Below are 8,219 nucleotides of genomic sequence, written 5' to 3' on the forward strand. Positions count from 1 at the left end.
TAGAAAGAATAGAGCATCACACATAGATTAGATAGATAGAAACATGTCAGTCACATATATATGAAGTACAGTGACAGTGTTGATTACTGTACTTGTCATTTAGTGTTAAAATAAAGGATTTATTTAAAAAAAAATTGGCGTGGGGTTCCCCTTAATTTTAGTCTCTAGCGGAGGTTAAGCAGACGGCTGGGGCAGATGTTTGAAGCCTGGGAAGGGGGTAATACCCACGGAGCTTCCCAGGCTACTAATATCAGCCCCCAGCTGAATACCTAGCCTTTACTAGCTATTAAAATGGGGGACCCCCCCAAAAAAATGACGTGGGGTCCCCCCTAATTTAATAGCTAGCACAGGCTAGGCAGACAGCTGGGGGCTGATATTAATAGCCCAGGAAGGGTGCCATGAATATTGGCCCCCTCCCAGGCTAGAAACACCAGCCGTCAGCCGCCCCAGAAATGGCGTATCCATAGGATGCGCCAATTCTGGCACTTAGCCTCGCTCTTCCCACTGCCCTGTAGCGGTGGCAGTGGGGTAATAGGGTTGGGGTTGATGTCAGCTTATAATGCCAGCTGACATCAAGCCCAGGTTAGTAATGGAGAGGCGTCTATAAGACACCCCCATTACTAACCCCATAGTCAAAGTTAAAAGAAAACACAAACACCCAGAATAAAGTCCTTTAATTGAAATAAAGACACAATTCTTTATTGTTCTAAATTAAACCATACTTACCATCACGCCCATTCCAGCTGAAGCCAACGATCTCCTGCAATAAAAGAAAAATAATAAAGCAACATCATCCTTACCTTTCCATGGTTCCCACGACAGCTTCAGCTCTGCTACATCGAGATGACAGGCTGGACCGCAGCAGAACGCTGCCATCCAGCCTGTCATCCCGCAGACACTGAGAAGCGCAGGCATGCTTGCGCTCCTCAGTGTCTCTCTGTGACGTCATCAAGATGAGCCGAGTTCATGTCCAATGAACTCAGCTCACCTCATGCACGTCACTGACAGCGTGGGAAAATTCTCACGCTGAAGTGCTGAGTGCAGGAGAATTTTCCCACGCTGTCAGTGACGTACATGAGGTGAGCTGAGTTCATTGGACATGACCTCGGCTCATCTGGATGCCGTCACAGCCAGACACTGAGGAGTGGAAGTATGCCTGCGCTTCTCAGTGTCCGCGGGATGACAGGCTGGATGGCAGCGTTCTGCTGCGGTCCAGCCTGTCATCTCGATGTAGCAGAGCTGAAGCTGTCGTGGGAACCATGGAAAGGTAAGGATGAGGTTGCTTTATTATTTTACTTTTATTGCAGGAGATCGTTGGCTTCAGCTGGAATGGGCGTGATGGTAAGTATGGTTTAATTTAGAACAATAAAGAATTGTGTCTTTATTTCAATTAAAGGACTTTTTTCTGGGTGTTGTGTTTTTTTAAATACTTTACTAGAAATTCATGGCGGTCATGTCTAATATTGGCGTGACCCCATGAATTTCGGGCTTAGGGCCAGCTGATAATGCCAAGCTGGCCTTAACCCCTTTATTACCCAGTGAGCCACCGCACCAGGGCCCTGGATGAGTTGGGTACAGCGCCAGAAGATGGCGCTTCTATGAACGCGCCATTTTCCGGGGCGGCTGCGGACTGCAATTTGCAGCGGGGGGGGGGGGACCCAGAAAGCTTGGGTCTCCCTGCGCTGCGGATTCCAGCCCCCAGCTGCCTAGTTGTATCTGGCTGGACACAAAAATAGGGCGAAGCTCCACGTATTTTTTTTTTTAATTATTTCATGAAATTCATGGAATAATTAAGAAAAAAAGGGCTTCCCTATATTGTTGTGTCCGGCCAGGTACAAATAGGCAGCTGGTGGTTGGGGGCAGCCCGTTCCTGCCTGCTGTACCTGACTGGACACAAATATAGGGCGAAGCCCCACATAATTTTTTTTTAATTATTTCATGAATTTCATGAAATAATTAAAAAAAAAAAAACGTGGGGCTTCTCCCTATTTTTGTGTCCAGCCAGGTACAACTAGGCAGCTGGGGGCTGGAATCCGCAGCGCAGGGAGGCCCAAGCTTTCTGCCCCCCGCTGAAAATTGCAGTCCGCGGCCACCCCGGAAAATGGCGCGTTCATAGAAGCTGGATGCTGTACCTGGCTGGCATACAAAAATATGGCGAAGCCCACGTCAAAAGTTTTGGGAAAAATTAATTAAAAAATAAATAATAATTTAGGGACTGCATCTTTATTAACTCCTCAAATGTCATTTAGTGTTAAAATAATGGATTTATTTAAAAAAAAAATGGCGTGGGATCCCCCATAATTTTAGTCTCTAGCGGAGGTTAAGCAGACGGCTGGGGCAGATGTTTGAAGCCTGGGAAGGGGGTAAAACCCACGGAGCTTCCCAGGCTACTAATATCAGCCCCCAGCTGAATACCTAGCCTTTACTAGCTATTAAAATGGGGGACCCCCCCCAAAAAAATGACGTGGGGTCCCCCCTATTTTAATAGCTAGCAAAAGCTAGGCAGACAGCTGGGGGCTGATATTAATAGCCCAGGAAGGGAGCCATGAATATTGGCCCCCTCCCAGGCTAGAAACACCAGCCGTCAGCCGCCCCAGAAATGGCGCATCCATAGGATGCGCCAACTCTGGCACTTAGCCTCGCTCTTCCACGCTGCCCTGGTGCGGTGGCAGGGGGTAATAGTGGTGGGGTTCATGTCAGCGCCAGCTGCCATGAAGCCCAGGTTAGTAATGATGGGCGTCCATAAGACACCCCCATTACTAACCTACAAAGTGTTAAAAAGAAAAAACACACTACACCCAGAAAAAAATAATTTATTTGAAATAAAACACACAATTTTATTTAATTCTTAGTTTACTAAAAAAAAATAGTTACCTGTCCACGTTCCTGCGCTGATCTCCCATGCACAGCTGTCACATCTGGAGATGGTGACAGCTGTCATGGCTGCTGTAAGCTCACGCTGCCGGGAACACGTCCGCTCCCGGCAGCGGGAGCCACTGACTGAGGTCACCGGAGTGCATTCAGTCAGCGCAGCTCCGGAGACCCACTTTACGGCACTGCTGTACCGTGGGAATTTCTCACGATACAGCAGGGCCGTAAAGGAGCTAACCGGAGCAGCGCTGCCTGAACTCCGGTGAACCCTTACGGCCCCGTCATTCTAGCGGCGGCAGCGGTTCAGAGCGGTCACATTCTATGTGGCTGCTCTGAACTGGAGATCTTCGTGGGACACTCGTGGACTGCTACGGAGGGGTAAGGATAAGGTTGTGGTTTATTATTTTATATTTTATTACAGGAGATCGATGGCTTCGGGGAATTAGGTGTCTAGGTGAGTATAGGTGTAGTTTTTTATTTTTTACTTTATTTTAGGTGGTGATCGGCGGGGACAGGTAATGTATGAACTAATTTATTGTAGGTAACCACTGGCCACCAATGACATGTATCTAACATTTATTGGGGACACAGTAGGGCAATTTAAATAGCAGGATCAGGCTGATGGGAACTACTGCTCCCATCGAGCTGATCCTGCTGGCACGAGTGGACGGGGGACAGACATAGGCCGATGGGAGTAGTAGTGTCACATCGGCCTATGTCTGCCTGCACGCACACACCCGCACACACACCGCACACACCCGCACACATCGCACAGACACCGCACACACCCGCACACATCGCACAAACATCGCGCACACACCCCGCACACACACCCCGCACACACACCCCGCACACACACACCCCGCACACACACCCCGCACACACACTAATCATGACGGGCTGATGGTCTGGGAGGTGAGGCTGACCTGTGCGGCCGTGGGAAAGTTCATGTGAGTTCATGCAGTCAAGCATGAACTCACATGAACCCTCTGAGGGCACCGCGGCTAATTCAAATGAACAGCTGATCGGCATCACCTGATACCTCAGCTGTTCATTTGAAATAACCGGCGGGAAAGTGCAGCACAGAACGGGAAAGCCGGCGGTGAAGTCTTTTCACTGCCGGCTTCCCCGCCCGGGTCCTTCACTCCCCGCTCCTTGGAGCTGCGCTCCCCGCCCGGTCCTAACTTACGATCGGGATGGGAGGTGGCGAGGGGAGCGGAGGATCGGGGTGGGAGGCTGCGGGGAAGCAGTATGGGGCTGTGTGATTGTTTAAAAGCCGGCGGCTTTATACCGCCCGCCGGCTTTTAAACAATCAGGAGAATTCTCCCCCGCTGGGATGGCATTCTGATGACAGGCTGGATCGCGCTGCCATCCAGCTTGTCATCCTTCACAGACACTGCAGAGCGCAGGCATTATGGGAACTTCCGATTCCGGTATCCGATATTGTAAAAGTATCGGAATTAAGTATCGGAATTCCGATACCGCGAATATCGGCCGATACCCGATATTACAGTATCGGAATGCTCAACACTACTTCTGACGTGTCTCATGTTGAACAAATGACAATCATTGTTCGGTTTGTTTCCACATCAGAAGACAAAAAGTTTGAAATTAAAGAGCACTTCTTGGGATTCATTCCTGTTTCTGATACAACTGGAGGTGGTTTGACAGCCGCTGTCTTGAACAAATTTGAAGAACTGTCGCTCTCTGTGGACAGCTTACGAGGGCAAGGCTACGACAATGGGAGCAACATGAAGGGAAAAAACATTGGACTACAAAGACGAATTTTGGACATAAACCCACGTGCATTCTTTGTGCCTTGCAGCTCCCATTCTCTAAACTTAGTCGTCAACGATGCCGCTAAATGTTGTTTTGGAGCGACAACTTTTTTCCTGTTAGTTCAAAATCTCTACGTATTTTTCTCTTCGTCAACTCAGCGTTGGGAAGTACTCGTGTGTCATTTGCCATCTCTGACTCTAAAACCTCTAAGCGAAACAAGGTGGGAAAGTAGAATTGATGCTCTGGCCCCGCTCCGTTACCAATTGAGCGAAGTCCATGATGCCCTAATGGACATAGCAGAAAATATTAGCCTCACAGGAAGCTCTGGAAATGTCTCCCGGCTAGAAGCTCAAGGTCTTGCTAAACAAGTTGGAACCTTTTCTTTTGTTACATCTGTTCTAGTATGGTTCAACATTTTGTACGAAATCAATTTGACAAGTAAGTTACTTCAGTCACAAGAATTCGATTTAGCTGCTGCTTCTCAACACCTTGACAAAACAAAGAAATATCTGCAATCATAAAGAAGCGATGAAGAGTTTGAGAAGCTGTTAGTTGATGTGAGAGAAATCGTATACCAGCTAATTTTGAGTCAAGTTCTGCGCCAAAACGTTTAAAGAAAAAAACCAGACAGTTCTCTTATGAAGGGAAAGATGAGCCCATAAGAGATGAGAAACAGAGTTTCAAAATTAACTTTTACTTTGCGATCTTAGATACTGCTATAAATTCAGTTGATGAGCGTTTCACTCAGCTGAAAGAAATGGAATTGAAATTTGGATTTTTGTACCACATCCGTTCACTTGAGGGAAAACCAAGCAAATTTGTTCTGGATAAGTGTAAAGCTCTGGAAAAGTCTCTTACACATCGAAGTAAAAGACATCGATGCCATAGAGCTATGTGGTGAACTGCAGGCAATGTCAAGACGTGTTCCAGAAGATTCATCACCTAAAGACGTTCTTGAACTTTTGCTTAAATCTGACTTGAAAGAAAGTGTCCCCAACCTGGTGGTGGCTCTAAGAATTCTTTCGACTCTGCCTGTGTCCGTGGCCTCAGGAGAGAGAACCTTCTCAAAACTAAAGCTAATTAAAACATATTTAAGGGCAAATATGACCCAAGAGAGGTTGGTTGGGTTGGCAACAATTTCGATAGAATCTGAAGTTGCTAAACAAATTAATCTCGGTGACTTAGTGTCATCCTTTTCAAAAAAAAAAGGCAAGGAAACAAAAATTTTAATTACCTATGGTCGTTTTTGTTTTGTGTTATTGATTACTTTGTATATATTTGTCCTATACAACTTCTCAGAAGATTAAAGAGTTAGGAGAGAGTTAATTAATCATTGTTGTTGTGGTTTATTTTGCTCCTAAATTTATATCCCAAGTTTTCATCTACTGCCAAGAATAGTAGGGGCGCAACAAATTAGTTTCGCCTAGGGCGCCGTAATCTCACGGGCCGGCCCTTACGGTGTGGGCGCAGCAGTACATGACCAGGGTATCGCACAGTGCCCATCGTATAGTATCAGCGGTGGAATATATATATATACGCTTACCTCTTGGTTTCTTTTCTGGCAGCTGGATATTCGGTGCTTTCCTGGTCTGTGTTTCTTGTTTTTCTTTCACCTGCTCTTACAGGGAGGGGACACAGCAGGGACAGGTTACTGCAAAACAACAGAAAACCACCGTGTGCTGAAGAAACACCCGAGTGACTGCAGGGGAGAGACTTTCTGGGCGTGCTCACCCGCATCTTATGTCCACTGTGACCGAACACTAATCTTATGTCTCTGATCACATCTGTGCCCAAAAAACGAGCACCGAATCCATCACTGCTGACCACAATCTCGCCCCTGCGGGCTCCTCTCCTCTGATGACCCTCTCTTCTCAGCAGGATAAGTCCTATCCATGGACAGGTCTGTAGATTTGCCGCTTGTGTGCTCCTCCGTCAGATACCAGAGTCCTAGGATAAGTCCTATCCATGGACAGGTCTGTAGGTGGCCGCTTGTGTGCTCCTCCGTCAGACACCAGAGTCCTAGGATAAGTCCTATCCATGGACAGGTCTGTAGATGGCCGCTTGTGTGCTCCTCCGTCAGACACCAGAGTCCTAGGATAAGTCCTATCCATGGACAGGTCTGTAGGTGGCCGCTTGTGTGCTCCTCCGTCAGACACCAGAGTCCTAGAATAAGTCCTATCCATGGACAGGTCTGTAGATGGCCGCTTGTGTGCTCCTCCGTCAGACACCAGAGTCCTAGGATAAGTCCTATCCATGGACAGGTCTGTAGGTGGCCGCTTGTGTGCTCCTCCGTCAGACACCAGAGTCCTAGGATAAGTCCTATCCATGGACAGATCTGTAGGTGGCCGCTTGTGTGCTCCTCCGTCAGACACCAGAGTCCTAGGATAAGTCCTATCCATGGACAGGTCTGTAGGTGGCCGCTTGTGTGCTCCTCCGTCAGACACCAGAGTCCTAGGATAAGTCCTATCCATGGACAGGTCTGTAGATTTGCCGCTTGTGTGCTCCTCCGTCAGACACCAGAGTCCTAGGATAAGTCCTATCCATGGACAGGTCTGTAGGTGGCCGCTTGTGTGCTCCTCCATCAGACACCAGAGTCCTAGGATAAGTCCTATCCATGGACAGGTCTGTAGGTGACCGCTTGTGTGCTCCTCCGTCAGACACCAGAGTCTTAGGATAAGTCCTATCCATGGACAGGTCTGTAGATTTGCCGCTTGTGTGCTCCTCCGTCAGACACCAGAGTCCTAGGATAAGTCCTATCCATGGATAGATCTGTTGGATGGCCGCTTGTGTGCTCCTCCGTCAGACACCAGAGTCCTAGGATAAGTCTTATCCATGGACAGGTCTGTAGATGGCCGCTTGTGTGCTCCTCCATCAGACACCAGAGTCCTAGGATAAGTCCCATCCATGGACAGGTCTGTAGGTGACCGCTTGTGTGCTCCTCCGTCAGACACCAGAGTCCTAGGATAAGTCCTATCCATGGACAGGTCTGTAGGTGGCCGCTTGTGTGCTCCTCCGTCAGACACCAGAGTCCTAGGATAAGTCCTATCCATGGACAGGTCTGTAGGTGGCTGCTTGTGTGCTCCTCCATCAGACACCAGAGTCCTAGGATAAGTCCTATCCATGGACAGGTCTGTAGATGGCCGCTTGTGTGCTCCTCCGTCAGACACCAGAGTCCTAGGATAAGTCCTATCCATGGACAGGTCTGTAGGTGGCCGCTTGTGTGCTCCTCCGTCAGACACCAGAGTCCTAGGATAAGTCCCATCCATGGACAGGTCTGTAGGTGGCCGCTTGTGTGCTCCTCCGTCAGACACCAGAGTCCTAGGATAAGTCCTATCCATGGACAGATCTGTAGGTGGCCGCTTGTGTGCTCCTCCGTCAGACACCAGAGTCCTAGGATAAGTCCTATCCATGGACAGGTCTGTAGGTGGCCGCTTGTGTGCTCCTCCGTCAGACACCAGAGTCCTAGAATAAGTCCTATCCATGGACAGGTCTGTAGATGGCCGCTTGTGTGCTCCTCCGTCAGACACCAGAGTCCTAGGATAAGTCCTATCCATGGACAGGTCTGTAGG

This window comes from Phyllobates terribilis, unplaced genomic scaffold (assembly GCF_046119375.1).
Source record: "Phyllobates terribilis strain yellow unplaced genomic scaffold, ASM4611937v1 Scaffold_14__1_contigs__length_39327217, whole genome shotgun sequence".
Lineage (NCBI taxonomy): Eukaryota > Metazoa > Chordata > Amphibia > Anura > Dendrobatidae > Phyllobates > Phyllobates terribilis.